The following is a 7,186-nucleotide window of genomic DNA, read 5'->3' as shown; positions in this document are numbered from 1 at the left end:
GTCGCGAGCGAACTGAACTGAGCGAAAGAAGCGCCAAAGTCACCACCGAAGCATTTCCCCCACCCCTTTCCTTGACTAGCGCGCGATGTTGTGTAGGTACGTAGGGTAGATAAAAACACTATACTACGCGCGACAAAACTTTCTCGGCGCTGCTTTTCCAAGAATAAGCCCAAAACAATTTCTGCGCGCACCGGGATCCTCTTTTCAGAGAAAGCTTTTCGTACAGATTAGTTTCAGATGATAAATTATATCGTTATCATTCTTTTTTTTTCTTAAAGATTTCGAGCGTTTCATGTGTTTGTTATTTTACTGTTGACTTTCTAGGATTATGAAAAATTTACCCTTTTCAAAGCTGTTTATCTTTTGTCTTTATCTTGTATCTTAAAGAATATTCTTTACATTTCGTTTAATCTAATCTGTTGTATTTATAAGATTTAATAATTTATTTAATCTTGTATTCCTCATTCATTTTCTACATTCTGTTTTGAAAATTTGTTTATGATGTATAATATATATATATGAATTTTCTTAAATATTATTATCACTTAATAGTAATTAAATATTATAAACTTCAAATATTTACGTAATATTTAATTATAATTATAATACAATATTATATTATGTTTATATTATATGTCAAATCGCGATATAAATACAAACTTTTGAAACTGAGTTTTGAGTTGATTAAACAATATATTCATCATGATTTATGATATTTTTCTATTCAATTTTAATTCAACGAAATATGTAATTCACAGAAATCTTTCAACACACGATGTTGCCATACATTTAAAAAAAAACATATTAAAGGTCACGTCATATTTAGATATCCCTTTATTTATGACTATCTATAATCATATATATTATAGAGTTTATTAAAATTGTGTCTGTTATAATTTAACATTCGTAAATATTTTACACGAATTAATCACGATATTAATAGTATCATTTTGTCTTTTTCTCTGCTCACAATCACGTAATCTTCGGCCATAGACATAGAATATATAGACTGCTTCTATTATCTTCACTGATTACGTCATCCTTAAGTATCATTCTTAATTGGGTTTAATAATATTCGAAATTTTAAGATTGACCAATCACAGTTAATCCATTCTTCAGAAGAATAACTGTGATTTGTGGGTGCGTCTAGTTTTTTAAATGTTATTAAATCCAATGAAAGATGACATATAAACGTAGTCGTTATGGAAAATATCCGCATGTGAAAAGAATAATATTATTTAAGGTGTTATCTTTTTCTCATGAACGTACGTATATATATGTACAAATATGTACATGTTCCTGTTTGGAAAAAGAGATATTAATAATAATAATAATTGTTATATTTCGTTATCTTTATAAGTAATTTATATATTCTATGTTACGTGTTTTCACTCGCCTCGTTTCTCTTCGATTCTCATTCCTGGTTTACCTTATTTATTTTTACGGAGAGTCCGTCCTTCAAAGTTTTCCGTACTTTTTACTTTTTATAATCGAATCATAAACACAAATACGATCATTGGAGCGTCGAACGTGAAATCAAGCGATCATAACAATGTATTAACCGTATTATGACACGTAGAAATAACCGCGTCGTATACTTGTTACGTCATGATGAAAAAAAATGTGCGTGTGTATGATACAAATATTAGTCGCACGATAAAATATTGGGAATAAAGCATCGGCCAATTATCATAAGGAATTAAGTGATTTTCGGAAAAAGTATAAAGTTTCAACGCGAACGGCATCGACTTTGTTTTCATCTCTTGTTCCCAAATCATAACATCATAACATTCAAGCGTTCTCTCCCTGCTACGTCACTCACGTAGCGCCGCCTGCTCGGCTCGCCTCGTAACTCTTCGGCTCTCTTCGGGTCGCCATATTTATTTTCCTCCTGAGCCCGATCGTCAAGTTTCCCGCAGTTTTCGCATTTTTCATAGTCGAATCGTACACAAATACAATCACAGGAGTGTTGAACGTGAAATTAAACGATCGTAATAATGTGTTAATTGCAATACGATACGTAAAAATAATCGTGCACGCGTATTTGTTGAGTGTTGGCGAAGAATTAAACGCGTGAAGGATCAAATATTTAATCGTGCGATAAAATCTCGAGAATAAAATAGCGAGCGGTAATCGTACGATATCAATCGATTTTCGGAGAAAGCATAAGGTTTCGAGATAAACGATATCGATTTTCTTATTTCTTTCTTCGTTTTTATTTCTCGCGAAACGTCATAACATTCAAGCGTCCTCTCCCTGCTACGTCACTCACGTAGCGCCGCCTGCTCGGCTCGCCTCGTAACTCTTCGGCTCTCTTCGGGTCGCCATATTTATTTTCGTGCCTGGTCCGACCGTCAAGTTTCCCGCAGTTTTCGCATTTTTCATAATCGAATCGTACACAAATACAATCACAGGAGAGTTGAACGTGAAATCAAACGATCGTAATAATGTGTTAATTGCAATATGATACGTAAAAATAATCGCGTACGCGTATTTGTTGAGTGTTGGCGAAGAATTAAACGCGTGAAGGATCAAATATTTAATCGTGCGATAAAATCTCGAGAATAAAATATCAAGCAATAATATACGATATCAATCGATTTTCGGAGAAAGTATAAAGTTTTATGGTAAACGACATTGGTTTTCTTATTTCTTTCTTTGTTTTTATTTCTCGTTGCTTTCGCGAAACGTCATAACATTCAAGCGTTCTCTCCCTGCTACGTCACTCACGTAGCGCCACCTGCTCGGCTCGCCTCGTAACTCTTCGGCTCTCTTCGGGCCGCCATATTTATTTTCGCGTCGAGTACGACGCACTTCGCGCTTTTCGCGTCATTTGTGAAATCGGTCGCGCGGTAAAGTGTCCGGCCATCGTCCTATATTAATTGGCTCTCGACGAAGGTACGAAACTCCGACGTGATTTCCGTTCCTCGCGTTTGCGTCATAATTCAAACATCCTTTATCACAACCTTCGTAGTCACTCGGCTATTCATGTTTGCATCGCGTCTGATTTTAAACATCCCCGAGACGCGCTTCTCGCATTCTTCCCGATTGAATCTTCGGTTTCGAAAGTGTCGAATGTGACATGAGAGTGTTAATTACGGTGTGATGTGTGAAAACGAGTCGCGTTCCTTCGTAAAGTGCGATACCGCGTCGCGACAGATTAAAATATCGGGAATGCGGATTTAAATTTTCGTTATTCATCGTTATCAAGTGTGTGTCAGTATCCTTGAGGATGAACCGGCAGCAGAATTTCGATCGGAAGACGCAACTTTTGGTGAAACAGTTCGGTGAGTACATCAATCTATTGTATTACATGAATTAATTATATGAATTTGGCATTATTACGTCTTTAAACATGCTTAAGGGGATCCTAAAGTGACTCTTTTACCGATATAACATTATATTTCTTTTTGTATCGAAATCTTTTTATTAATTGCACAGAATAGTAAATGCTTCTCCACGATTAAAGTACACACAGAAACAAACCGGGAACCCCCGATTTTATGTTAAAAACCAAAAAAAATTGGAAAATCGTAAAAAAGTCGTAACAATATTTGCTTAATATAAAAGTTTTGCAGTTTGTATGTACAAAATAAGATAGGTCCCCGCTAGATATTGCACGAAGGAATATAAATAAACTTTTAGAAATGAGTTTAGAAGCATAATGAAAAAGATTTTGGTTTCTAAACCGAATTTCTAAAAGTTTATTTATATTTCTTCGTGCAATATCTAGCGGGGACCTATCTTATTTTGTATACATACAAAGCAAATATTGTTACAGAAGCCGATAAAAAAATTGTAATTTTTCAATTTTTTTTGTTTTTTAACATAAAATCGGGAGGTTCCCGGTTTGTTTCTGTGTGTACTTTAATCGTGGAGAAGCATTTACTATTCTGTGCAATTAATAAAAAGATTTCGGTACAAAAGAAATATAATGTTATATCGGTAAAAAAGTCACTTTAGGATCCCCTTAAAAATGTGTATAAATATCTTTTTTCGTTACACGATTTAGAAAAAGAAAAAATTAGTGCGTTCACGCACGAATACGTACACTGATATCCGTTCATTATATTCGAGATGTACGCCGTTATCTTAACCGGAGCACGGATTCGGTTACTTCTACGAATTGTCCCATAAATCTTGCTGGTGTTGGTTTGAACGGGAGCGAGCGAGATGGAACTACTCGAGCGAGATTTTCTATGAAATCAATTATCCTGATTTTCGACATAGATAAAGTTTGAGATTTGTTCTCTCGAAAAACCAATTTTATAATCGAGATAAAAATCGATCTCATAATCCCGAGAATATTTTGACATCTATTTGACAAGATTTATGAAATACAATATTTAATACCGATAAAAAATATTTTTTACATGATAAATAAGATATGTATCATATATTATATATTTTGATTTTTTTTTAAACTTTCTTTTACTAAATATTTTTGTTCTTCTATTTGAATTTCTTTTTTTGATGCGTTTTAAGTAGAAAAAATAGGAATAAGATTAATTGGAAGATTAAAATAAATTATTTCATTAATATTATACATTAATTTTTATAAATTCATATATATAAATTTATATATAATAATTCATATATATAAATTTCATTAATTTTATACATGAAAATGTTGTTCAAGTAATGAATAATTGTTATTTATTATATTTCTAGAATCAGTTGGTGATAGCACAGCACTGCAGTAAATATAGTGATTCAGGACAATAATAAAGCAGATACAACAAGCAGATCCAGAACAGCAGCGGTTGAGCATCATTTGGTGAGTGAAAAAACATGTGCATTTGCACGATTAATTATTTATCTGGTAATGGCGTCGTTGCATCATATTCGTCAAATTAAATAAATGTGAAAAATAGTCTGAAATTTTTCTTCTTTTGTAACAATATATCTTAATTTTATGAATCAAATTATATAATTTTTCAAAGTAAGGAACACAAATATATATTAGATATATTGCAAGAGTTGGATTTAATATATTTAAATAATTAACATATTTAAATAAGAGGAAATAAACAACATGATGTAAAATTTAATAATAAATACGATATGAAATTTATATAACAATATTTAAATAATAAAATGTGATGCAACTTGTGCCATTCATTTTTATCTTATAAAGTCGCAAGAAGGAATGAGGAACATTAAATATAGAGGAAAATCACAAACATACACGAGAGTGTAAATTTTTAAATTTTTTTTACTAAAGAAACATATTTCAATAACGAACACACACGGACAAATCAGTGGTCGAACTAAATCATACAAGATTAGGTACTTCTCTATTTCTTCCTTGCCTCTAGAAGGTTACAATGCTTTGGTTATCTTTTTTTTTGTTTTGAATATATTATAGGATATTTTTACGGAGATATAATTAGTGTTCCTCTCTTTCGGCTTTTTAAGCGCTGAATTATTTTATACCAAGCAGCTCGAGGTTGTTTTCTCTCATTGTCATTTCACTCAACCGCTCGATCGCGCGATCGATCGAAGGTACATGATCGAGGCCGCTCGCGCTATCGCTAATCGTTATACAATAGTTCGCTATCGCTATCGGAGTCCACCTGCCAGGATGCGTCTCAATCGCGATCGCGCGATTCTCGAGCGGTCTATCTATTGCTTCATCGCTCAAGTTAACATATGTATTAATGTGCTCGCGCGAATTTCCACGTTCCACGCGTTCCCCATGTGACAGCATGTTTTTTTAAGAAATCTTCGCTAGGTTAACTTGAAATGAATTTTATCTCTCTCAATTTGTTTACGAATTTTTTTAAAAAGCTCTTTGCTATTTTTTTTTTCATAAAACACTTGCATGATCGATAACTTAAGTGAGACTTGATTAAATTTTCATTGAGCGATACATATGTCAGAAAATATTAAAGTTTAATTTGAGCATTAAAGTTCAAACAATAAATCAAAATTTTATATGCAATTTTAGTTTCTAAAAAAAATCATATATATGTAAATCATATATGTTTCTTAAAAAAATCAGATATATTTTAATGTTCGTATTATTTATGAGATTGTAAATTTACCGAATGATAAAAGAGTTCTTATCATTATGCATCATGAAATGTTGCATAAATTCTTTTTGTACTTAGAAATATACATCATGTATATATTTCGATAGAAAATAAATTTAAAAAATAATCAAGAATACCGGGTAAATGAAATATCCCGAGACTTGAAGTCGAAGCGTAGGGAGAAGCAGAAAGATGGAAAATCGCGAATAAGCATTCGAGTACTCGGACGAAGTCGTTGAAAAACCGTTGGCAATGTCGACCCGTCCAACTGGGGGACGGACAGTCGAGTTTGCGGATGAGTACTACTCGTTCGTTTTACGCAATTGCAAAATCGTTCGATAATACGTAATCTGGCGGACGTTAAAAACCGTACGAAAGTGGTACCGTGTATATACGATGCACGTGGGTTTTTGCGAGACTAGTCCTTCGACAGTTCTCTTCCCTCTTTTTCCCCATTTCTCGTCACACACGTCACGTGATATGCGCGATCAGGTATCGATACGGCGAATAAATAACGTTAACGGTAACGCATACTTATTATTAGACGTCGCTCAGTCAACTCTAACTTCTCTTCCGGCACTTTTCATCGGTCTCTCGTTCCATTAACGGCGATCTGTATAAGAGCGCTTGTACTTTACATGTGATATCACTCCGTGCAACGACAAATGGAAGGTTCGTTAGACAATCCTTGCGATATCGCATACCTGCTACGATCCTGCGCGCAATAAGCTCTCGTGAATTCATCTGTCACCCAGATTTACAAAAGAAATATAAATAGAAAATAAATATAAAGAAAATAATTTTTTCGCACATTTGTATTACATGATAGATACATATAAATTAATCACGATATTCACGAAAGAGATTGAGATCAATGAATACGTGGAGAAGGTAAAAACCATAAAATACCATAAAATGAAAATTAGAAATGAAAAAATTAATATAAAAAATTAAAATAAAAATTCTTTTGCGCGGCACACAAATAAGAAACGACGTATTATTAATGTTAAATAATAAAATGAAAATTCGACGTTTGTCTACAGATTTGTACTTTATCAAGTTTTGCTTCGTGATCAATCTCATGTGTAATATTCAGAACGCGCAGTGATCGCAGCGCGATTATTCGTTTCCTTCATTGTCCTTTATTCAAT

The 7,186-nt window shown here is 33.2% G+C and overlaps 1 protein-coding gene across 1 annotated transcript in view; it reads left to right on the top strand.

The window, feature by feature from the left end:
• The first annotated feature begins 2,400 nt into the window (after nucleotides 1–2,400).
• LOC145973681 (uncharacterized) overlaps nucleotides 2,401–7,186 on the top strand; it is a 204,302-nt gene continuing 199,516 nt past the window's right edge. The window contains exons 1-2 of the mRNA XM_083103219.1: nucleotides 2,401–3,287; nucleotides 4,672–4,777. The gene's annotated coding sequence lies outside the window, so the exon portion shown is untranslated. The remainder of the gene's footprint in view (nucleotides 3,288–4,671; nucleotides 4,778–7,186) is intronic.

Source organism: Camponotus vicinus, unplaced genomic scaffold (assembly GCF_025532165.1).
Source record: "Camponotus vicinus isolate PSW18456_S1 unplaced genomic scaffold, iyCamVici1.0 SCAF_6, whole genome shotgun sequence".
In the NCBI taxonomy this organism is placed as follows: Eukaryota; Metazoa; Arthropoda; class Insecta; order Hymenoptera; family Formicidae; genus Camponotus; species Camponotus vicinus.
The sequence above is the reverse complement of the archived record's forward strand: the minus strand, read 5'-3'. Positions and strand labels throughout refer to the sequence as shown.